The sequence below is a fragment of the Bufo bufo genome, chromosome 4 (assembly GCF_905171765.1).
Source record: "Bufo bufo chromosome 4, aBufBuf1.1, whole genome shotgun sequence".
Taxonomy (NCBI): Eukaryota; Metazoa; Chordata; class Amphibia; order Anura; family Bufonidae; genus Bufo; species Bufo bufo.
The window spans coordinates 70,277,836-70,304,379 of record NC_053392.1 but is presented as its reverse complement, the minus strand read 5'-3'; the positions used below and the strand labels follow the sequence as shown (position 1 = coordinate 70,304,379).

Below are 26,544 nucleotides of genomic sequence, written 5' to 3'. Positions count from 1 at the left end.
ATAATGTACTGCTTGTCAGTCTGAATGATGTTATATGAAACAATATGGTAGAAATCCTGCAGAGAACACAGGGATTAAAGTGGTTATCCTATAAGTCATCAATATCAAAATGGTGGAGGTCCGACACCCCCAACCCCTACTGATCAGCCTCCAGAGCTGAAACGAACACTTTGAATGGAGCCGGAAGCACAGCTCTGTCCAAACCATAATGGCTGTGCTGGGTTACTGCGGATTTGGGGTGTCGGACCCCACCAATTTGATATTGATGACCTATCCTGAAAAAAGGTCTCCTACTGAGCCTTTTTGTGGCTGGGTAGTTGGTAAAAGGGGTGCATCTTAGTCAAGGGGGTGGACCATTGGCATAGCATGGGTTGCCAGCATCCGGGGCAAGCCATGTATCGTGCCCCTCCCCCCAACCCGTGGACACGCCCCTTTTTACAGATAACGTAGCAGTCCTATGTAACACCACAGATAATTCAGTGATAATTCTTTGAGTACAGATAATGTAGTAGATGGGTATGAGGCCCCAGAATTCAGAACATGCACAGTGTGACCTGAAGTCTGGGGCCAGGATGAGGCAGGGTGGGCCATATTCTATATCCACCCTCCAACCCTACTGTGAAACAAATATGTGTGTGGACATTACATACATCACTACAAAATATACAGGAGGATATAACAGCACTACATACCTCGTCCATCCAGTGACATCTCCTGTGATGACATCTCCATTCGGAGATAGGACCATCATGATACTTTCTTTCAGCCGCGTCTTGTCTCTGCAGAGTTTTATTATTATTAGTTGTTATTATTATTATATATAATGGTCCCCTCTGTATAATATATAATGGCCCCTCTGTAATATTACGATATACACTGCCCGTCCAAAAAAAGTATTAAGAATGCTAATATTTTCTCTTTATAACCATGTTATAAGGGAAAATATTAAAATCTACAGAACACCTAACCCAAACCTGAACTTCTGTGAAGAAGTCCGGGTTTGGGTCTGGGTACCACATTCAGTTTTTTCTCAAGCGCGTGCAAAATGCATTGCACTCGCTCGGAAAAAACTGAAGAACGCCACGCAATTGGATACAAAACTCACCCCACTCGCAGGGAAAATTGCACGTTTTTTCCCGCGACGCACCTGCATCCTATCTGGCCCTCACACGTGTGAAAGAGGCATAAGGTGATGAACCATGTGATGAGCGCAGTGACGTCACCAAAGGTACTTTTCTCCCAGGTCCTCAAAGAAGAAGAAAGAAGACAAGGTGAGATGAGGTGAGTTTAATTTTAATTTTATTTTTTTAACCCCTCCATCCCTATTTTACTAAGCATTCTGTATTAAGAATGCTATTATTTTCCCTTATAACCATGTTATAAGGGAAAACAATTAAGATCGGGTCCCCATCCCGATAGTCACCTAGCAACTGTGCGTGAAAATCGCACCGCATCCACACTTGCTTGCGGATGCTTGCGATTTTCACGCAGCCCCATTCACTTCTATGGGGCCTGCGTTGCGTGAAAAACGCACAATATAGAGCTTGCTGCAATTTTTACGCAACGCACAAGTGATGCGTGAAAATCACAGCTCATGCGCACAGCCCCATAGAAATGAATGGGTCCGGATTCAGTGCGGGTGCAATGCGTTCACCCCACGCATTGCACCCATGCGGAAAACACGCCTGTGTGAAAGGGGCCTAAGTGTTTTTGCTATATGCTTGGTGTGCACCAATTTTTGCATGTATCAGGGTTTGTTTTTTCTTTTGGTCATTTTGTGTAATGGTGGCGCTCAGCACTAGGGGGCACTCTTACAAAGAACTGAAATGCAGTCATCTTCCTTGCCAATTCCAGGATAACTAAAACAAGGCATTATCTTCTCTCAGTCATAATTCATTACAGTGCAGTGATAAGGGATTATAAAGTATTTCAGGAAATAAGAATGTGCTCTGATGAAGAAGGTACTTTTTTAAATATCCAATTTTTTTTGAGTATACAGCTAAGGTATATTTCATGTACAATTTTTTTTTATTTTAGATGCTATAATGACCCACAAGAGGTAATACTAGCTAGGGGACATTAGCTTCCAAAGCTAGCAGTGCTTTACAGCCATTAACATCAAGCTGTCCCCAGTAGAGCTCACAATCTAAGTTTCCTATCTTTATGTCTTTGGAGTGTGGAAGGAAACCCAGAGGAAACCCATGCAAACACAGGGAGAACATACAAACTCCATGCAGATGTTGTCCTTGGTCAGATTCAAACCTAGGACCCCAGCGCTGCAAGGCACCAGTGCTAACCACTGAGCCACCATGCTGCCTGTTATTTACTTCCATTGAGCCGAGATGTAACCTGTAGGCAGCTATGGCACTGTATTTGGCCATGTTTTCCTAATCATGAACCAACCCTTCAAGGCTTGAAAGGATTGATAATGTACACAGTAGATAATGTACTGCTTGTCAGTCTGAATGATGTTATATGAAACAATATGGTAGAAATCCTGCAGAGAACACAGGGATTAAAGTGGTTATCCTATAAGTCATCAATATCAAAATGGTGGAGGTCCGACACCCCCAACCCCTACTGATCAGCCTCCAGAGCTGAAACGAACACTTTAAATGGAGCCGGAAGCACAGCTCTGTCCAAACCATAATGGCTGTGCTGGGTTACTGGGGATTTGGGGTGTCGGACCCCACCAATTTGATATTGATGACCTATCCTGAAAAAAGGTCTCCCACTGAGCCTTTTTGTGGCTGGGTAGTTGGTAAAAGGGGTGCATCTTAGTCAAGGGGGTGGACCATTGGCATAGCATGGGTTGCCAGCATCCGGGGCAAGCCATGTATCGCGCCCCTCCCCCCAACCCGTGGACACGCCCCTTTTTACAGATAACGTAGCAGTCCTATGTAACACCACAGATAATTCAGTGATAATTCTTTGAGTACAGATAATGTAGTAGATGGGTATGAGGCCCCAGAATTCAGAACATGCACAGTGTGACCTGAAGTCTGGGGCCAGGATGAGGCAGGGTGGGCCATATTCTATATCCACCCTCCAACCCTACTGTGAAACAAATATGTGTGTGGACATTACATACATCACTACAAAATATACAGGAGGATATAACAGCACTACATACCTCGTCCATCCAGTGACATCTCCTGTGATGACATCTCCATTCGGAGATAGGACCATCATGATACTTTCTTTCAGCCGCGTCTTGTCTCTGCAGAGTTTTATTATTATTAGTTGTTATTATTATTATATATAATGGTCCCCTCTGTATAATATATAATGGCCCCTCTGTAATATTACGATATACACTGCCCGTCCAAAAAAAGTTGCCACCAAAAATATTTAGTTGGACCGCCTTTAGCTTTGATTACAGCACGCATTCGCTGTGGCATTGTTTCGATAAGCTTCTGCAATGTCACAAGATTTATTTCCATCCAGTGTTGCATTAATTTTTCACCAAGATCTTGAATTGAGCAAAGCCTTCTCCAGCACATCCCAAAGATTCAAAATGGGGTTAAGGTCTGGACTCTGTGGTGGCCAATCCATTTGTAAAAATGATGCCTCGTGCTCCCTGAACCACTCTTCCACAATTTGAGCCTGATGAATCCTGCATTGTCATCTTGGAATATGCCCGTGCCATTAAGGAAGAAAATATCCATTGATGGAATAACCTGGTCATTCAGTATGTTCAGGTAGTTTGCTGACATCATTCTTGGAGCACATACTGTTGCTGAACCTAGACCTGACCAACTGCAGCAACCCCAGATCATAGCACTGCCCCCACAGGCTGGTACAGTAGGCACTGGGCATGATGGGTGCATCACTTCATCTGCCTCTCTTCTTACCCTGATGCACCCATCACTCTGGAACAGGGTAAATCTGAACTCATCAGAACCACATCACCTTCTTCCATTGCTCCAGATTCCAATCTTTATGCTCCCTAGCAAATTGAAGCCTTTTTTTCTGGTTTGCCTCACTGATTAGTGGTTTTCTTATGGCTACACGGCTGTTCAGTCCCAATCCCTTGAGTTCCCTTTGCACTGTGCGTGTGGAAATGCTCTTACTTTCACTATTGAACATAGCCCTGAGTTCTACTGTTGTTTTTCTTCGATTTAATTTCACCAAACGTTTAAGTGATCGCCGACACATTTCTTCCTCGAATACGATGGGTCCCCACTATCCTTCCAGTTTTTAATAATGCGTTGGACAGTTCTTAACCCAATTTTAGTAGTTTCTGCAATCTCCTTAGATGTTTTCTCTGCTTGATGCATGCCAATGATTTGACCCTTCTCAAACAGACTAACATCTTTTCCACGACCACGAGATGTGTCTCTCGACATGGTTGTTTAAGAAATGAGAAGCAACTCATTGCACCAGTTGGGGTTAAATAACTTGTTGCCAGCTGAAAGATAATCGCCCATGCAGTATTTATCCAATAGGAGGCTCATGACTATTTGCTTAGTTAAATCCAGGTGGCGACTTTATTTTTGGACAGGCAGTGTATAATGGGCCATTATATATCCCAATAATACGGAGGGGGTCATTATATATTATAATAATACAGTGGGGCCATTATATTTTATACAGAGTGACCATTATATATAATAATTATAGAGGGGGGCATTATATTTTATACAGAGGGGCCATTATATATTATAAATTTATAATTATACAGAGGGGCCATTAATAATTGGCCCTCTGTATAATTATAATATATAATGGCCCCTCTGTATAATATATAATGACCCCTCTGTATAATATATAATGGTCCCCATTCTTTATAAATATAACGGCCTCCTTTGTATCTCTCCTGCTCCCCCCCCCCTCCTCCATAGTGCCCCCAGTATGGCCCCTTGTACTTACATTAAAAATATATATATATACTCACCTCTCTTCCTCGCCTCTTGTAGCCTTTGCTCAGGCGTCCCGGCGCAGGCGGTCAGAAACACATCACCGTGCCCTCCTACACCGCGTCATCACGTCATCTAGTGAGACCCGGCGCAGGAGGTCACTGTGATGTAATCGCGATCTTCTGCTCCATTCTACTGCTTCATAGGCTTCAGGCCTGACCTGAAGCTTATGAGGCAGAACGGAGGGGATGGGAGCCATAGGTTTCCATCACCCTCATTATACTGCCTGTTCCCTGGCGCCCCCTACAATTTGGCGCCCCCCTAGCCCCCCCCCCCCCCCCCTACGCTACACCACTGGAGTGGACACAACTATTTATTTTCTCCTTGCAGACAAAAAGAATGGGGAGGCTCCTGCTCCAGCCACTTGTTTTACAGCCAGACACCTGACAGTGAGGAGGAGGAGGGGGACATGCCTGAGCACAAGTGGCTCATAGAAAATACTTCTTTATATACCTCTAAAGTTTTAATTGTAATAGGATGCAAAATAGGGTCAGAGGCAAGGAGGAAATCAAAAGATTAAAGGGGTTGTCTCATCTGAGATAATGGGGGCATATTACTAGGATATGCCCCCATTGTCTTATAGGTGTGGGTCCCACCGCTGAGAACTGCACCTATATCGAGAATGGAGCCCCGCAATAGTGTCTGGAGGACTCTGGGCCGGCCACCACCAAGCGCTCCCCCCATAGGAGTGAATGGAAGCGCACCGCGCATAACCGGCCACTGACAGAAATAGCCGGGCCAGTGCTTGGCTATTTTCAGCAGCTCCATAGAAAATGAATAGGGGGCGGCTGCGCATGCGCTGTGCACCCTCCACCACCTTTCCCCTGCTCTGTTCTCGGTGTGACCCGCACCTATCAGACAATGGGGGCATATCCTAGCGATATGCCCCCAATGTCTGAGATGAGACAACTCTTTTAAAGAACGATATTTTATTTGTTGTACATTTTCAATGTTTCGTGAGGAAATCGTTTCTTAGTAAATGCATGGAGCTAAATATCCGCAGTACCTCCTGCTTCCACCAGGCGGCAGAAGAGAGAACATCCGTTCTGACTGTAACACATTATATAGGGCTCTTTCACACCTGCGTTATTGTCTTCCGGCATAGAGTTCCGTCGTCGGGGCTCTATGCCGGAAGAATCCTGATCAGGATTATCCTAATGCATTCTGAATGGAGAGTAATCCGTTCAGGATGCATCAGGATGTCTTCAGTTCCGGTACGGAACGTTTGTTGGCCGGAGAAAATACTGCAGCATGCTGCGCTTTTTGCTCCGGCCAAAAATCCGGAACACTTGCCGCAAGGCCGGATCCGGAATTAATGCCCATTGGAAGGCATTGATCCGGATCCGGCCTTAAGCTAACCGTCGTTTCGGTGCATTGCCGGAGCCGACATTTAGCTTTTTCAGAGTGGTTACCATGGCTGCCGGGACGCTAAAGTCCTGACAGCCATGGTAAGTGTAGTGGGGAGCGGGGGAGCAGTATACTTACCGTCCGTGCGGCTCCCCGGGCGCTCCAGAGTGACGTCAGGGCGCCCCAAGCGCATGGATCACGTGATCCATGTGATCACGTCATCCATGCGCATGGGGCGCTCTGACGTCATTCTGGAGCGCCCCGGGAGCCGCACGGACTGTAAGTATACCGCTCCCCCGCTCCCCGCTCCTACTATGGCAGCCAGGACTTTAATAGCGTCCTGGGTGCCATAGTAACACTGAAAGCATTTGGAAGACGGTTCCGTCTTCAAATGCTTTCAGTACACTTGCGTTTTTCCGGATCCGGCAGGCACCTCCGGCAACGGAAGTGCATGCCGGATCCCAACAACGCAAGTGTGAAAGAGGCCTAATTTGTATATTACAGAGGGCAGGAGTTAATTTGCTAATTTTTATGCATTCCCTTCTCTCCTCTTTTCATACCGTCCACTGCACTAACTGCGGACTGGAACGTGCGCCTGGTGCTGTTTCTGAGGACATGGAGCTTTTTCTGCAGTTTTGGATCAAATTGTCCATAGTGTCGCCTGCAGACTTCATGCGGTGAATCCATAATCTCACTGCTTCGGCGCTATGGCCGTGATCTCATAGTTTCTGTACTGGGAGCTCCTGCTTACTGATTTACAGCACATTCCCTGAAAGCTGATTGATCCTGTACACAGAATTAATAGGTAATCACATTATATTACGCCGGACTGATTTGTAGCCCTGACATGTCTCTGCCCCAGAGAGGCTTCTCTGCTGATACTCATTTCATTACTTTGTCTAATGTAATTTTAAATTAGTGTCAAACTGATAGTCCTGAGATTAACATCAAGGCTTCGTGGATTCTCTGTGAAGCTTCAATATAACGTAATTTAGACTTTTCTGGAACTCTAATATTCAGGTCACCTCTTTACTAATATGTATATTAATATGTATATTATGTATATTTTATTACTCCCATCAGAAGAAAAGTTAAGATATTTTCACATGGAAGAGCCAGAGAGTGCTCCAGTGGAGCGGGGGATAGAAGGGGTGGTAGTGGCTATAATGGAGGTCATAATACTCAGAGTTCACGGTGGCAGTCCTTGAGCCATGCACAGGGAATGGAGAGCGCACCCTTTTTTCCCTCGGGGCACACCCTGGTATTGGGGCTCCTTTCTGGTGGTAGTAAAGGTGCCCTTGAAGATAGTTACAGATGGTGGAGGCAATGACCGGTTACAACACAACAGTCTCTTTACTGTAGATGATGAGAATTGCAGTACAAATAACAGTGATTGGTACAGTCCCGAGGTATATCACAGTATAGTCTCCTTCAAGTAGCTGTCTATGGTATTGCTCCCTGACCGTCTCTCTAGAGACACCTTGCAGTCTCTCCAAAGAACCACAAGCATGTTACTCTGTTCTTGTTAACTCTTCCTGTAATTCCCGGACTGAGAGGTGCAAACTTTAGGCACGAATGGCCAGTGTGATTGGTGACATAGGCAATAATCCCGTCCACAGCAGCAAAGTCTCTTGCCATAAACAAGCAAATTACCTTACTGACACTATCTTTCATGGTCTTCTAAGATGTCTAGTATCTTTTCTTCAACAGTACTCTGATGATAAAGTATCTTCTCTGGCAGCTGTTGCCTCACAGATAAAGGTTCTCTGGACCTGGGCGTAACTCTCAAGAGCTTGCATATGTAGGTCTTCTCTGTTTCTCTGCTCAGACTAGTCAAGACCAGGGGGTGAGCTAAGTCCATCACCCTGGTAACCTGACCTAATCTGCCAGTATTCACCATATATTCCCTATGCATTGCTATTAGGTATACATAAGGCACAAAACATTAAGTGCTTTGACATCACATCACAACATATGACTTAGTAAAGGTAAATTAACTATTTTAGCTGTAATTAACCTTTTGCCGTCCCAAGCTAGAGAGGTCCACATAAATAGTACAGGTCAGAGACAATCCCCTGTACATAGTGCAAGCCAGAGAGTGTGCCCATGAATAGTGCAAGACAAAGTATCAAAGACAGTGCTCCCATAATAGTCCTAGACAGTAGTGTCTCCTAAAGCAGTGCAAGCTAGAGAGTCTTCACAAATAGTGTCAGACAGAAAGTGTTCCCATCAGAAGTGTAAGTTAGAGAGTGTCCCCATAAATAGTGCCAGATACTCAGCACTGCCATACATGTATATAGTACCAGACAGAACCTACCCATAAATAGTGGAAGATAAAGAGTGTCCGGTAAACAGTACAAGCGGGAGAGTTTTCTAACATGGTAAGACATGGTAAGCTGGTAAGGTGTCTCAATAAATATTTCCAGACAGAGTCCCTATAAAAAAGTGAGTGACCCTATAGGTAGTGTGAGCTAGAGAGTGCCCTCGCAAACAGACGGAAACAGAGAATGCCCTCATAAACAGTGCCAAGAGAGAGTGCTCTAGAGAAGTCCCCCACATACAGTGCCAGACAGAAAGCACCCCCATAAACAGTGTCAGTATCCCTTATAGACTAGTGCTACTCACCTCCACTGTTAGCTAGCTACACGCAGGAATCTGCTAAGTCTACTACTTCATACAAGCATTTTAAGAAGGATCTTTACAATTAAGTTACAATAATTGATTTTTAGCCAGAGTGAATGGGGAGGTGGATCTAGGCTGCTCTTATATATGACAAAACAGGTGTATTTATTGGTACAATCCACATTAGGCTACTTTCACACTCGCGTTTGGTGCGGATCCGTCATGGATCTGCATAGACAGATCCGTTCAGATAATACAAACGTCTGCATCCGTTCATAACTGATCCATTTGTTTTATCTTTAACATAACCAAGACGGATCCTTCTTGAACACTATTATACCGTAAGTCAATGGTGGAAGGATCCGTTTTCTATTGTGTCCGTTTGGCTCAGTTTCGTTAGACGGACACCAAAGCGGAATGGAGACGGAACGGAGGCAAACTGATGCATTCTGAGCGGATCTTTTTCCATTGAGAATGCATTGGGGCCAAACTGTTCCGTTTTGGACCGCTTGTGAGAGCCCTGAACGGATCTCACAAACGGAAAGCCAAAACGCCAGTGTGAAAGTAGCCTAATGTCTCAGTTACGTTAGACCTTCTTTAGACTTTTCAGATTGCAGCATGCCACATCACATAAAGTGTTTCCTTTACGCCATACTCATAAATACACGTATTGGATCATATTTTAATGCCAAGTTCCCTCTTGTGGTTTTATGGATTGGGATCCTACTCCTGCACCAAACGAGCCAAGAGCGCTGGTCATCCACCACTATTTTATGATATCATAGTCGTGTAGCTTTATACCTTTGTTTCAGAGGATACTGGATTATAATTATTTATTTCCCAATTTTTTTAATGTATTAGTGGAACAGCAATGAGAAAAAGTGTGATTACTGCTGCCCCATCCCCACGATCCACTATGAAGCTGCAGTTAATATGCAAGGACCAAGGGAAGTTATTACACAGTAAAGCCGTTTATGTACAATGCGACATCTGGTAGTAATTTTAAATCAGGAAGGCAGCGAGAGGTGAATGTGGTTCATTTTGTGTGTCCTTTTTATCAGTTTACAGCAGTGTCCTCCCTGCGTATCTACTGCGCGCTCCATTAACCACTGCAAAATGGGGGAAATTATGCAGCATGTATATTCACAAACAACCGCAGTGATGTCACCAGATAAGTGGCTGGGGTTTTATGACTATGGAGGTCTCAGAGGCTATACTACATTTACAGTTTTAGTTAACCTCCTCACGACCATATGGATTTTCTCAGAAGAGTATCCTATTGGACAAGGTATTGGCACACCATACGGAGCACACATTACTCTCATCACCCACAGTGCGAATTGTAACAGAATCATTAGTAGGGGGAATCATGTCCGGTGCAAGGTGAAGATACTGTATCCCAACTTTTAACGACATGTTTGCTAAATGTCAGAAAAAGGCTTTCTAAATGTCATTCTAAGTCCCTATAATGGCTGTTTTTATAAGCCTTGTGGGTGCCAAGGTTTGTGAATATGCAGCGACCGGGCCGCAGGGGCAATATGTGAGTGTTGGTGGGCTGATGGGGGTAGTAGTTGTTTACTCACTGTTCTGTAGAGCTCCCTGGGCCGGTGTGCAGTGAATGGAAGGACAGCACTAGTTCCTTCGGGGCACACTCTGTTGTCCAGGGACTCCCGCCAGAAGGTGGTTGAGGTCCCCTTGGTGGAAGGGTTTAAGGTGCCGTGGCAGGGTCTCTGGTGTTTGTGATGCCAGCACCGTTAGGTGCAAAGGAAGGTGGTAGAAAGGATGAGGAGTCAATGGTTGTAAACAACTAAACTTTTTACTTAATCAATTGCCTTGAGGTAGTTAGTGCAGAACATTTACATGGTAAGGGTGACAACCCATATGATGCATACACGATTAGCTTAGCTGCAATCCTAGTAACAGGCTTGACAATAGGTGCATTGAGATTTTCCTTTGGCTGGTATGAGAGAGTTCCTTTCTAACTGTCCTCACTATGTTCACAGTCTAGCCGCCAGATATTGGATATAATAATGACTCTTACTTTTGCGGGGAGCCAGATTGGGGGGTATGCACTCTGATGCCAATAATATGCAATGGCTGGGTCAGGTGTAAGAAATAGTTTATAGATTTGTTCGTGACGCCAATTGAAGCGTGCGCAGGGTACTAACACAGGGCCCTTTAAGGTGTTGTAACTCAAGTACCAGGTTAGGAATGCCAGAGTGGTGTAATGTCTCTGTATGGTAGTGGCAATAGTGTCAACGGTGTCTCCTACCTGGATATGGCTGGACTCCTGGATCCTGGCTCCCTTGCAGTGTGGTGCTAGTAGGAGTAATTGAGGAACTTGCAGCAGTAATTGAGATCCAGACTTTGAATAAAGTTCAAACTTTTCTTTACTAGATGCAGCTTTCATCCAAGTGAGATACAGCATTAGTCTGAAGTCCCAGCAGGTATTGGCAATGTGTGGTAGGAATCTATCTTCTGCTCTATCATGTGCCTGGAGCTTTTGCAGGAAAAATACGTCAGCTTGTTGCTCTGTAATGTGGCAGGAATTTATCTTCTGCACTATCTATCTTCTGCTGAATTGGGAACTGACTTGCTGAGGAGGAATTTGGCTTCTCCTGGGGTCTCTGGACAGTACTCACAGTTAACTTCACAGGGTATGCTTCTTCCTGGAATACTGAAGGTGGCTGCTTGCTTCTACCAGCTGAGGCTGCAAGGCTCAGGCTGGGGATGTTGATCAATTGTCTCAGCCGAGACTAGATCCTGGCTTTGGATCCCTAAATCTGGGAGCTCCTAACATGCACACCCTACCCCTAGCAGGGGGTGGGTTATACACATAACTTAACTTCCTTCCCTCCCCATAAGGCAGGACATGGGCCAGCCCACTTCTGCTCATAGAAGGGGGAACTGAACTGGAATGAACTATTCCAGTTCAGAAACACTAAACTGGCTAAGTCCTTGCTGAACACATTGCTGCCACCTGCTGGTGAACATAGAAATTACAGCAATATATACTTTACAATGCACATTTGTGAGAGTATGATATGAAATTACATAAGATGACAAAGTTAATGCCCTTAACAGGTTCTAGTGGAGTACACGGGTGTTACACTTGTGTTTGGCAACCCACAGGGCGGTCTCCCTAACGGCAGGCATGAATCCTCTGCTCCATTGTTTGCACTGGTTGCTTTCAGAAACACTGGTCCATAATGTCCATAGAGGTATGTGGTAATGGACAACCTTGTGCCTAGTTGCCCGGATGTGTCCAGGTGCTTTTAGGCTTCTCCCGGTCACTGGTTCTGTGGAGTCTATAAGCTAATGCTGCTTCTATCTCCAATAGACTTTCTCTCTTACCACAGTTTACTCTGGTCTGTGCTAGGTAGCTGTAAGGATGTTCTCCGTACTCCCTCAGCTTGGCCAGGGCCAAGGGGCAAAGATAGCAGCTACCAGTGCCGTACCTCCAATAGAGGCAGACCACGCAGCTTCTATGGGGCCCCTAGAGGAAGGGGGCCCGCAGTGGAGAATAGGCCCCGTCCACTAAATACAGTTGTATAGCTACCTGTGAAAAGAGAATGTAAGAAGTGGTGAAGGACCTTTGATGATACAAATCACAGCCAGAAACTTTGTGTAAGTTGATTGTGATTTTTATTCAGAAAAAAACGTGAAATGCGGCTTTCCTTGTGCAAACGTTTTCAGCGGACAATTCAGCCTTCGTCAGGCACTACAATTGTACAATGGAATATAATCAAAGTAAGGTTTGTGTTGACATACATCAAAAGTGATGCAGATATATAGCGTAAAGAGTCACTATGGAAAATATATATACATTCAAGATATGCCATCATATAATAGTATTTTTCGTCCATGCCTGGAGGAATAAGATAGAGGAAAACAACAGCATGTCATCTAGGTACAATTGTTAAGGTAATAAAATACATGAGATTTCCTCAGTAACTAATTGTCCCTTATGGTAAAAGGATGTTGCTTTGTAGATAAGTATGATAATCTCATTAAATACATTTCAAGAGGTATTGCAATTACATTCACATAGCCTTCAAACTGGTTTTTAGGACCCTTGTTTTCAGTAGTCATAAATCTGTGCTATGGTTAATATCTCTAACTTACCTGTGCCGCTGGAGGGTAGAAGATTCAGGAGAAGTACACCAGATGTAGGGGAAGGGGGCATAGAGGCCGCCTGTAGTGGATGGTGTAGGAAGGTTGCCGAGCTCCCGCTCTTAAAAAAGACCACGCGATCGGCGTGCAGCAGTGGGTGGGCGAAAGGGCACGCTGTGACGTGCGCTCCAAAGGCCAGAAGGAAGAGCGTGCGTTCCAAAGGCCGGAAGCAGAGCACAGAGTTGATTCAGCAGAGACAGGGAAGACCAATCGAGCACAGTTCAGATAGTTTGGTATACAGGAGATAGAAGAGAAAACACAAAGAGATTGGAAAGAGGAGACAAGAAGGATATAACATAGAAAAAGGATACCCTTTGCGGAACCTGGTAGTAATTTCTAGTTTCATGGAGCCTAAAAGGAATTTAGAAGGATACATTAGTCAGAAACAATATTCCATAATATACAGTCAGTAATAAATGAATTATACATCATTAGATACATCCTTTTATTTTTAGAAGCCTATCACATTTGTTTTTTACAATATTATTAGTTATTTTAGAATCCAAAGCATTCTCAAGAAGTCCAGTAGACACATTTATTTATTTATTTATTAAACTTTGATTATTATTATATTGAATCCTTGGGACGCACTATAATCTTATCTCGTGTGTGGAGGGGGAGGGGGGGAATATATATATATATATATATACAGTACAGACCAAAAGTTTGGACACACCTTCTCATTCAAAGAGTTTGCTTTATTTTCATGACTATGAAAATTGTAGATTCACACTGAAGGTATCAAAACTATGGCATCCACACATGTGGAATTATATACATAACAAACAAGTGTGAAACAACTGAAAATATGTCATATTCTAGGTTCTTCAAAGTAGCCACCTTTTGCTTTGATTACTGCTTTGCGCACTCTTGCATTCTCTTGATGAGCTTCAAGAGGTAGTCCCCTGAAATGGTTTTCACTTCACAGGTGTGCCCTGTCAGGTTTAATAAGTGGAATTTCTTGCCTTATAAATGGGGTTGGGACCATCAGTTGCGTTGAGGAGAAGTCAGGTGGATACACAGCTGATAGTCCTACTGAATAGACTGTTAGAATTTGTATTATGGCAAGAAAAAAGCAGCTAAGTAAAGAAAAACGAGTGGCCATCATGACGAAGGTATTGGTTATCCATGTTCGCCTCGACCATTACTTTCATACCCACCTTACTCACCTCTAAACCACCATTACACTTTTCCACCCCAGAACTCTAATCCCAATAAAACTCGGACCACCAATTGGAAATGTAATGGCCACAGCAGCCGTTTATTAAATAACATTTACAACCATAACATAACATAATACAGTATAAAACCCCAATGGGGGGAGGTCCTTGAAGCCCCAAAACATCGAGCTGTCAAACCAGGGTGAGCCATTCTTGCTTCCAGCCGTACCGCCCAGCTCAAAGGCACCATCGAATGACCCCCCCTCGATTCACCACAACCGCTCGGTCCACCTGGGAGTCCAGCCCCCACCGTGGGGCCCCCCCAATTGTCCTCAGATTCCACCGTGCCCAACTCCAAGGACCCCCCCCCCACCGCCACCAACGACCGGACTTGACCACCTCAACTCCGGGCGTTCCTCCACATCCTCAGGGCCACCTCAATGCCTTTCTGCAACGCCAAACTCCACATATCCAACCCCACCGCATTCAAATGCACTCCATCCGATCTCCAAAAAGCCCCCGTTCTCACCTCCAAATCCCTATGCCTGACTACCACCGCCCCGTTCCTAGCCATAAAACGCCCAACTGCCCTGTTCACCTTTATCCTCGCCTTATTCACCGCATCCACAGACCTAGCCTCCCTCCACACCTGCCGGGGGACAATATCCGACCATATGGTCACCATATCCGGAAATAACGACCACAACCGTAAGAAATCCCACTTGATCTCCTTAATCAACTCCCGGATAGGCTTCGCCGCCAAATCATTGCCCCCCGCATGTACCACCAACACCTCCGGTGCCCTATCCATCCTCACGAACCTATGAATTTTAGGCAGCACCCCTTTCCAAACCATACCCCGCCTCCCAATCCACCTTACCACCGCAGACTCCCTGTCAAATCCTAGCTGTTGACCGTCCGGTCGAACCACTGCCCGGGCGGCCCCCCAGAAGACATAGGAATGCCCCACAATCCACACCAGAGCGGGCGCTGTATCTGTAACGAGAGAACAAAAAGAACAATACCGCAGCTTTGCACAAACACAATAAACCTAACACCAACCAACCCTCCACACTTTACAAGCGATCCAAACGCACATAAGATTTAAACCTCGCCGATTCCCAACGGCCAATCCTTTTAATAACGTCTTCACCCACACCCCATCTAGCCGCTTCTGTCGCTGCCCCGATTCTAAAGGAGTGGCTAGAATACCCCACCTTATCCACCCCCACCCGGCTCAAACACCTCGAAAAAATAGCAGAAAACTGAAAGCGAGACAAAAAGGTGCCATCCATATGAACCAACAATGGGGACCCGTCCCCCCCCCCTTAACCCATAATCCCGCAAACATTGAATCGGGCACATGTCACAATCCTCCACCCGGAAAAGCACCACCTTCTTTCCTTTACCCAACGTATCCGTCTTTGACCGCCGAATAATAAACTCTACCCTATCATCAAACAGCTCAACATCCCTCCTCAAAAGTCCCCCAACCCGACTCACCGACGGACAAACCAACTCCCCCACCCGCATAGCCCCAAAAAAGGCCAGCGAGAAAGCCAACCGAAACAACCTCGTTTCCCCCTCTGACCGACAAACCGTCCGCAACTGCCCCCCCAACTTAAGCAACAACCCAAACGAGACTGGCCTCCTCCCGTCCACCCCAGCACCCATCCTCCTCCAACCTTTTAATGCCTGCACCACCAAAAATGACTTTGTCACATCCACCATCCGCCGAGCCTTAAAACCAAAAGCCAACCCCGCCATGTAACTGTTTATCTTGCTAACCGACCAACCCTGCTCCCTACCGTGACCCAAAAACATTTGCAAAACCAACTCCGGCTCCTCAATCCCTCCTCCCAAAGCGGCACACCAGTCCTCCCACACCCTCCAAGCCCTCATATACGCATCCCACGTACCCGGAGCTAATGACGCCCGAATAAGCCCCATCAATGCTCCTCCAGCAGCTCCCACAGGCAACCCGGACACTCCAATCCAATCACCTCCGCCTCGGGAGCCAACTGCCGAAAACGATTCCACTGCGAATGAGAAAGGGCGTCAGCAATACAATTGTCAACCCCCGGCACATGCACCGCTACAACCCAAGCATTAAGTGACAAGCACTCTAACACTAACCGCTGCAGCAGCCGCACCACCAATGGCGACGATGCCGACAGCCCATTTATCGCTTGAACCACCCCCATGTTGTCGCAGTGAAAACGAACCTTTTTATCCCGGAACCGCTCTCCCCACAAAACAACCGCCAGCACAATAGGGAACAACTCTAACAAAGCCAGATTCTTCACCCAGCCCCGTTCCACCCAAACAGCTGGCCACACTCCAGCGCACCATTGACCTCCACAAAAAGCCCCAAAACCTGAACCCCCTGCCGCATCCGTGAATAATTCAAAATCAAACGCCTCAACAACTTCCCCCATGAACAGCGAGCGACCGTTGTACTGGTCCAGAAAAGAACTCCAAACCTGTAAGTCCGCCCGCAGCTCCCTACCCAACCGAATATAATGATGCAGAGCCACCACCCCCCCAGTTGCCTGCGCCAACCGCCTACAGAACACTCGCCCCATGGGCATTATCCGGCAAGCGAAATTAAGCTTCCCCAACAGCGACTGAAGCTCCCTCAACTGCAACTTTTTTGCCCGAATCGCCCTAGCCACCAAGCCTTTCAGATCTACCAGCTTATCGCCCGGCAACCGACATTCCATCCTCACCGAGTCAATCACTATGCCAAGGAAACTCAATTTTGACACCGGCCCCACTGTCTTACCCTCCGCCAGCGGGACCCCAAACCTCTCAAAAACCGAACTCAACGTTGGCAACAATAATGCGCAAACCGGCGACCCCGGGGGGCCTATACATAAAAAAATCATCCAGGTAATGAATCAGCGATTCACAACCCGACGAGTCCACCACTGCCCACTCCAAAAACGAGCTGAAAGTTTCAAAGTAAGCGCATGACAATGAACACCCCATGGGTAAACACCGATCCACAAAGAACCCCCCATCCCAAAAACATCCCAACAAATGCTGACAATCCGGATGAACCGGCAACAACCGAAACGACGCCTCAATATCCGTCTTTGCCATCAACGCTCCCACCCCAAAACGCCTCACCCAACCGACCGCCACGTCAAACGATGTATATACTACAGAACAAACCGCCGGCTCAATACCATCATTGACCAAGGAGCCCCTCGGGAACGACAGGTGATGAATCAAGCGAAACTTATTCGCCTCTTTCTTAGGTACAACCCCCAGCGGTGACACCCGCAAATTGTAAACCGGTGGCTCTAAAAACGGACCCGCCATCCGCCCCAGCATCACCTCCTTCCCCAACTTCTCCCCCACCACCTCTGGATGCTCCCTAGCAGACCGCAAATTCTTCCTGAGCAACACCGCCTCACCCGGAACAAACGGAATTCGAAAACCTTCCGCAAAACCCAAAACCAACAAACCCGCTGCCTCCCTATTGGGGTACCTATCTAAGTACGGTTGCATGCTTTCCAGCCGAACCGGCGTCACCCCCTTTTCCAAAACCATCCCCCCCTCTCTGCTTGCCTCCCTTAAAACACCGCGCTGCCCCGTGATTCCCTCCACAGCCTGAGCATTCGTGCTTAAATTTACATTTAGGCCCGAACCTACAGGTGCCTTCATTGAAGGCAAAACACAGTCCCCTCGCTGAGGCAACCGCTGTATTGCCCGACCCCCCACTACTACCTTCCCCACGAAAGGGCTGCCCCGAACGCACTGGGGCCGTAACCTTCAGCCATAAAGCAATATCCTTATGGTCCCACCGCATCTCAGGGCGAACCGCCTTCCTCTGCCGGAACTGTTCGTCATACCGCAACGACGCCACTCCCCCATACACCCGATACGCCTCGCCGATTGCGTCCAAATAACAAAACAACCCCGAACAAGCCTCCGGAGTCTTCTCCCCAATCACACTCGCCAATATCGCGAACGCCTGCAACCAGTTTGCAAACGTCCTCGGTATTAACCTATACCAGCGCTTCTCCTCCTCCTCCCGCTTACCATCTTCCCTTCGCACCCTATCCAGATTGAAGCGTTCCAAAGGAAGCAAGGAAAATATCTCCACATATTCCCCCTTCCAAATCCTCTCCCTCACCTCCGACTTCAAATGCGCCCCCAACGGACCCTCAAAGCAAACATAAACCTCCCCTTTTGCTTTATCATCAACCCGCACAGAATCCTCGTCCCCCTCCGTTCCCGCCTGCGTCTGTACTGACACCCCCACACCCGGCAACCCCCGCTGCGGCTCCACTGACGACCCTCCGCTCGTAGCCAAACCTTGCACGCCCCAGGCCTGCAACGGTGTCCCCCCACTCAACCCCCAACTAGCAACCAACCCCGCCAGACCCCCCAACAATTACCCCAGGCCCTTACTCAACTCTAACTGGGAAACACCCCCCACCCCAGCCCCCACACCCTGCACTACCTGCGCAAGTGGACCCCATGCAATCTCACCTGGCTGCCTGGGCGCTGTGTTCCCATCAGCCGCAAGTCCTGACTCCTGAAGATCCCTCCTCTGCGTCACGCTGTCGCCGTCTCTCTGTCCCCTGGACCCGCTGGGACCAGGGACGTCCTCTCCCGGATAGACCATGCCGCTGGAACCTTCATCCTCACCCTGCCTCCTGGCAGGACAGGAACGCGCGTTGCAACAGGATCCGGACCTCCTCACATCTCCTGGGCTCGGTCGGCTCCTGTCCCCTGGCTCTATGCAAACCAGGGACGCCGGGGTTAACGATGTCATCATAACTGCTCCTGGGGGCGGAGCCTCTCGAGCTGTCTGCAACCTGGGGCCTGCTGCTACCACCGGATCCACATGCAGCAGCCCCGCGCTGAATGCCTGACCTCCCACGCCGAGGGGCCGCCCCTGTGCCAGGAGTTACAGGGGCGCCCGCAGTACCCGCTCCCGCTCCCACGCCGTCTCCGCTTGCAGGAGTGGACGGCCGGGCCCAGCCGCCCACAAGGCTCCGCCTACAGTGAGGATTCCTCCCACGCCTGGGCCTAGTAGAAGCTGGTGTCGGCGGCACCCGACGTGGAGGGTCCCGAGAGGGGCTCCTAATACGGCGCTGAGCCCTAGGGGGGGAAGTTGATGGGGAAAGGCGCGCCGGCGGCCTGGCCCGCCGCGGCCGTAATACCGGTGAGTGAGGCAAGACAGGCACCTCACTCGGCCCCGCCAGCAGCAGCTGGATCTGCTCCTGGACCCACGCTGGGCCTCTCACCTCAGCCGCTGCCCGCAACTCGCCGATCATGGCCTCCAGACGCTCCATCTCTCAGGTGATGTACCAGCTTTTCTCTCTACCTAAAATGGCCCCTAGCCTTCTTCTTCCCTGCCTATTTAAACCCCTCGACTCCACCCCCTCACACCCCTAACCTATCCTAACCTATTCTCCCTGCCAAAGCCCCCTCCCTCTCCCCTAGCCCGACCACTTCCCCCCCCCCCAGCTCACTGAAACCAAACCCCCGTCATGGGGGCCTCCCCTAAGGGGGCTCCGCCCCCCCCTCAGTCCGGCCACTGCTTTACTTTAAGAAATGAAGGTCAGTCAGTCAGCCGAAAAATTGGGAAAACGTTGAAAGTAAGGGCTATTTGACCATGAAGGAGAGTGATGGGGTGCTGCGCCAGATGACCTGGCCTCCACAGTCACCGGACCTGAACCCAATCGAGATGGTTTGGGGTGAGCTGGACCCCAGAGTGAAGGCAAAAGGGCCAACAAGTGCTAAGCATCTCTGGGAACTCCTTCAAGACTGTTGGAAGACCATTTCAGGGGACTACCTCTTGAAGCTCATCAAGAGAATGCCAAGAGTGTGCAAAGCACTAAGCAAAGCAAAAGGTGGCTACTTTGAAGAACCTAGAATATGACATATTTTCAGTTGTTTCACACTTGTTTGTTATGTATATAATTCCACATGTGTTAATTCTTAGTTTTGATGCCTTCATAGTCATGAAAATAAAGAAAACTCTTTGAATGAGAAGGTGTGTCCAAACTTTTGGTCTGTACTGTATATATATCTGGTGAGATATTATAATGACTTGAGATTTTATTTTGGTGAAACTGTGTATCCCGTACTCCCTATTAAGTCCTTTCGGAGTAAGTGTTTTGTAGCATGTGGATCCAGAAAGCCTCCACCTCTCCTTGGTATTTGGATCTGTTCTATTACCTGGAATTCGAGTTACGAAATATTGTGTTGTGCCTCCTTGAAGTGGTGTGGGAGGGGTAATAATAGGTTTTGTCGCCGGATAGTAGATTTATGTTGACAGATTCTGCCTCTTATTGTTTGAGTTGTTTTTCCTACATACATAAGACCACAAGGGCATTTTATGGTATAAACTACATGATCTGATTCACAGGTGAAGAAACCTTGGATCTTTATGGGTTTGCCCGTCTGCGGGTGTGAGATGGTGGATCCTCTCTGTACGTTTGAGCACTGTGCGCAGTGTAGGCAGGGGAAAGTGCCCGTCTTTTGTGTCTGAAGAATTAACTGTTTTGAAGGGGGTCTGGATGGTCCAATGTCTGCCCTTACTAGGAAGTGTAAGAAAAAGGGGCAGTAACGTATAAAAATCTATCTTTTATTCGGACGATTAAGAACTAGGATGGTGAGCCCCTACCAGACAAACCACATAAACAATGACGAACAATAGTAAGGTCACTTTAGGTCAGGTCCATTTAGGCCCATGGATAGGAGCCAAAGTGGAGGTGACCAAGATACATATACACTATTAAGAGGCCCTGGGTGGTGTACCCAAGGTCTACTAGTATGCCAATAGGCAAAAAATACAGGGTGGGTCTTACCGGTGAAGGATGCCCGGGCCGTGTGGTCCACTGTTCAAAACGGGTGTCTTTGAACCTGGTTACGACCGTCAGTCGGTTAGGTCTTGATGGCTGAGGGCAACAGGGAAAATTCTAACCCTGTTATTGCCCTACTTGGCCTGTTGTACCCTAACCACCTAACACGAGGTCCTGGCCCCGCAAGGGGTGGCCCCGTCCGGAACCTGACCCTGAAACATGCACCCTAGATGGCCCTGTGAAAAGAGGGAAAAAGGCCAAAGAGGGGCTATGACTATCAGGATGGTACGGTGTGTAAAAGGGAAAAAAGTCCTTAAGGACTAATGTGAGGATATATTCATAGTCCCAAGGACAGATGAATATATCCCCACATCTGTCCTTGGGACTATGAATATATCCTCACATTAGTCCTTAAGTACTTTTTTCCCTTTTACACACCGTACCATCCTGATAGTCATAGCCCCTCTTTGGCCTTTTTCCCTCTTTTCACAGGGCCATCTAGGGTGCATGTTTCAGGGTCAGGTTCCGGACGGGGCCACCCCTTGCGGGGCCAGGACCTCGTGTTAGGTGGTTAGGGTACAACAGGCCAAGTAGGGCAATAACAGGTTAGAATTTTTCCCTGTTGCCCTCAGCCATCAAGACCTAACCGACTGACGGTCGTAACCAGGTTCAAAGACACCCGTTTTGAACAGTGGACCACACGGCCCGGGCATCCTTCACCGGTAAGACCACCCTGTATTTTTTGCCTATTGGCATACTAGTAGACCTTGGGTACACCACCCAGGGCCTCTTAATAGTGTATATGTATCTTGGTCACCTCCACTTTGGCTCCTATCCATGGGCCTAAATGGACCTGACCTAAAGTGACCTTACTATTGTTCGTCATTGTTTATGTGGTTTGTCTGGTAGGGGCTCACCATCCTAGTTCTTAATCGTCCTAATAAAAGATAGATTTTTATACGTTACTGCCCCTTTTTCTTACATTTTTGCTTCACAGAGCAGTACACCTGAGAGAGGTGTCTTTGCACCTTCTCGCTCCAGGGACCACCCTCATTCCTTACTAGGAAGTCCCTGAGATTTTTTGGTCTTTGATTGCATGTAAGAATGGGATTATTGAATTCGTCCACTTCCGGAAATGCCTTTTTAAGGAGTGACCAATGGGATTGAATTATGTTAACTACTTTTCTAGTACTAGGATGAAATTTGTGAACAAAAGGAATATGTTTCTGGTTCGATTTCTTGTTTTTGTTTTTTTCACAAATCTTTAATGTGTGTATAGGGTAACCCCTTTCCTGGAATCTTTCTTTCATCTCAGTTTTCTCTTTTGGTTCTAATTGTGGGATCTGTGACTATGGTTTGGACGCGTTTTAATTGGGAACCTGGAAGTGCCTTTTTTGTGGTCGAGGGGTGAAAACTGCTGAAATGTAGTAGGTTATTTCTGTCAGTTGTTTTGCGGTAAAGATCAGTGGTTAGATGTCCTGATTGGTCCTTGTGTACCATTGTGTCCAAGAAGCTAATTGCCGAACTGTCATAATGTATCGTAAAATTGAGTTCCGGAAAGATGTTATTTAAGTATTCATGGAATAACATTAAGCTGTCAAGGGACCCTTGCCACATGCAGAACACATCATCTACAGTATATAGCATTTCCATATTAGACTGTGTTTCCTGAATAACTCGTTTTTATATATATATATATGGGACTCTTCAAGATCCGCCATATAGCAATTAGCGTACGAGGGGGGGACCACATTAGACCCCATGGCTGTCCCTTGTATCTGCATATAGAAGGTGTCCAGAAACATAAAGTAATTGTTGTAAAGGACGATGTTCAATAAATCAATGTACAGGAAATTATATCAGTGTCTGGTGCGTATTCGTCAGTAATGTGTGTATTGCTGTGATCCCTTTGTGATGTTGGATAGACGTATATAGACCTAGTAACGTCCCATGTGACAAGGATGCTTTCCGGTGGGAGTGGTCATAGGTTTTTGATGATATCAAGGAATGCCGTGGTGTCCAGTAAAAATTATTAGTTTTTTTTAACCAGCGGTGTCAGAATTTTTTCTAAAAGTATGGAGAGTGGGGATAGTAATGATTCCGTAGAAGACACTATTGGGCGACCCGGGGGATTCATTAAATCCTTGTGTATTTTTGGTAGGATGTAAAAAACTGGGGTAATTGTATGGGATTTGGTCAAGAAATTTACGTTTTTTGTGTCTATGATGTTGTGTGCATGATAATGCTGGAGGGTGTCCAGGGTGTATCGTCTTGGTAATGGATGGTGCAGGATCAGTGGCGTAGCTAGAAATGACTGGGCCCCACAGCATATTTTTGAATGGGGCCCCCCCTCCCCAGTAATTTTTTCACAACCCCTTCTTTTATGGCCGCCCCCCATTCCTGTGGCTAGTAAAGATCGCTCTCTCAGACCAGGCCCGGCAGCTGTTCCATCCGTTTTCTACTCTGTCTATACTGTCACTATATATAATTTCATTGTGTAATACTGTGGAGGAGGCCCTGACCAAATCTTGTAGTCCTCCTCCTCCTGGATAGGTCCCTTCTGGGTCAGGGCCCCAAAGCAGCTGCTTCCCCTGCTTCCCCTATAGTTACGCCCCTGTGCAGGATTATTACTAAAGTTTCTTGTATACAGATGTGTCCAGTAATTGACGATTGATTGCTGCAATGTATTTGGACTTATCCATTACAACCAGGGCACCCCCCTTATCCGCTGGTTTAAAAACTAGTTGTTTGGATCTTTAAGTGTTTGAAGCGCTTGTCGCTCTGTGTTGATATTATTCTTGTATTTATATTTGCCCCTATGGATATCCCTTTTAAAAGGTATCCACATCCTTTTGTACCAGTTCACTAAATGTGTCTATCGACGGGATGGGTCCTTAGGAGGGTCTTACGTGCTCTTGTTGCGTAGACCTAATTCAGCAATTGATATTTTGGTAGTAGGTTCTTGTGTGGTTGTGGCCTTCTGGGAACAAATTTGGACATTTCTATAGAAGCGTTGTAGGTCTAAGTCAAGCTGAAAAGTGTCCAGGTTGTAAGAAGGACAGAAGGATAACCCTTTCTGTAAAAGTTCCAATTCAGCTGGACTTAGTGAGGCAGAAGAAATGTTGATCACCAGTGAATGCGTTGTGGTAGGTGGTATATCTACCTGTGAGCGCGTCGTCATTGTTGAAGCTTGGTGGCTGGTGGTGTTTCCGCCTCTCTGTCCTCGATGAATTATTCTTGTTCTCAGTTGATCACGGTCCCGCATTTCACGTTTTTTTTTCTGAACGCAATCGCAGACAAAATTGACTGAACTTGCTTGCAAAATAGTGTGAGTTTCACTGAACGCACCCTGAATGCATCCGGACCTAATCCGTCACGCTTTTGTGACTCCATTGAAATGAATGAGTCCGCACCCGTTCCGCAAAATTGCGGAATGGGTGCAGACCTGTTCAAACGGCCGTGTGAATGAGCCCCTATTCAGACAATGTGGAACGGACATATGGAAAACAGAATGTGCAAGGAGTAACTTCCTTTTTCATTATTTTTTTTGCAAACCCATTGAAATTAATGGTTTCCGGACATGGTCCGCATGGAACGGACATGGAAAGAAAATACGTTCATGTGCATGAGCGCTTATTCTATGGCTTTGGACAAGTGGGAAGTAGTTGTACACTGGACATGACTTCTTGACTTCCATGTGGCCATCTGTGGAATAACCAGAATTGACTCTGCTCCACAGCAAATTATGAATGCCCCCCCCCCCCCCCCCCCCCAGAAACCCCCCACTCTTGTGGCTAGTCAAGATTGTCTTCTCAGATCAGACCAGGCAGCTGCTCCGACCATATCCTACATGTACAGTATATACTGTCACTATATATGCTGTCTTTGTATAATGAGGATTAGGGGGTCATGCCAATAAAATCTTTCAGTCCTCCTCCCGGGCGGGCCCTTCTGAGTCCGGGCTCGTAGCAGCAGCTTCCCCTGCTTCCACTATAGCTATGACCCTGGTGGGCATGCTCTCTGTCCTGTGCAGAGCTCCTAGTGCTTGGAGGAGAAGAAGGTGAGCTGTGACCATCACCTAATGTATTTGCATGGTGGACCTTGTGTATCTGCATGTAGGTGGTATCTGTCATGTTAGCTTGCCTGTGATGATAATGAGATGACTGTTGAGAAGTGATCTCTACCAGAACGGGAAGTGTCAGCCCATTTATCCATTTATCGTAGTGGACAGTGGGACAAGAGTATTTTAAATATAGGCAGTGACTGATGGACACATTCCCTTTTGTCCAGTCTCCTTCTCCCTGCACCGATGATATTTCAATTCCATACCAGTCGGGAGAAGTAAAAGGGGGGGCGAAGGAGCACCGCACAGATAAGCTAGTAAGTTATCTACATGCTGCACTATGCCTTACATAAACCCCCTACTTAGTCATAATGTCTGACCCATGAAAGGTCTCTTAATGTAAAAAAAAAATGAAAGAAAAAATAAATCATATACAACTGTACCTCACATGGGTCCAGAGATCTCCTCATTCATTACTCCAATTGCTCTGCTAGATTTATATCAAGCTGACCAGCTGAACGGGTGTTTCCTCTCTGCTGCGGCTCAGGAGGTGGGTCCTCTGTGCTGCTGCTCAGGAGGTGGGTCCTCTGTGCTGCTGCTCAGGAGGTGGTCCTCTGTGCTGCTGCTCAGGAGGTGGGTCCTCTGTGCTGCTGCTCAGGAGGTGGGTCCTCTGTGCTGCTGCTCAGGAGGTGGGTCCTCTGTGCTGCTGCTCAGGGGAGGGTGGGTCCTCTGTGCTGCTGCTCAGGAGGTGGGTCCTCTGTGCTGCTGCTCAGGAGGTGGGTCCTCTGTGCTGCTCTGTCAGGAGGTGGGTCCTCTGTGCTGCTGCTCAGGAGGGTGGGTCCTCTGTGCTGCTGCTCAGGAGGTGGGGGTCCTCTGTGCTGCAGCTCTCTCCCTGTCACAGCTTAGAAGACAGCTGAAGATGGAAACTGAGCATGTGCAGACTTTTCAGTGAAGCTGGACAAAGAAATAAAAAAAACGGAGCAGGTGGGCAGATACATTTTATTTGAATAACGCAGCAACTAAACTACATTTTTAATTACATGTAATTACAAAAGTATTCAGCTCCAGGTGCTGGTTGAAAATCTGTAGAATATTTGTCGAGGGGCAACCCCTTTTAAGATACTGATGGCTACATGTTAGGCTACTTTCACACTGCCGTTTCGGTTTCCTTTTTTGAGATCCGTTCAGGGCTCTCACAAGCGGTCCAAAACGGATCAGTTTTGCCCTAATGCATTCTGAATGGAAAAGAATCCGCTCAGAATGCATCAGTTTACCTCCGATCAGTCTCCATTCCGCTTTGGTGTCCTCCTGACAAAACTGAGCCAAACGTATCCATTCTGACACAATGTAAGTTAATGGGGACGGATCCGTTTTCTCTGACACAATCTGGCACAATAGAAAACGGATCCGTCCTCCATTGACTTTCAATGGTG

General features: G+C 47.1%; 1 long non-coding RNA gene across 1 annotated transcript; it reads right to left on the bottom strand.

The window, feature by feature from the left end:
- Nucleotides 1–12,577: 12,577 nt before the first annotated feature.
- On the bottom strand, nucleotides 12,578–24,327 carry LOC120999930. The gene is made up of 3 exons (XR_005778686.1): nucleotides 24,212–24,327; nucleotides 13,385–13,412; nucleotides 12,578–12,756 (listed from the first exon to the last, which is right to left on the bottom strand). It is a non-coding gene; the product is annotated as an uncharacterized LOC120999930 (long non-coding RNA).
- Between the last annotated feature and the right edge of the window lie 2,217 nt (nucleotides 24,328–26,544).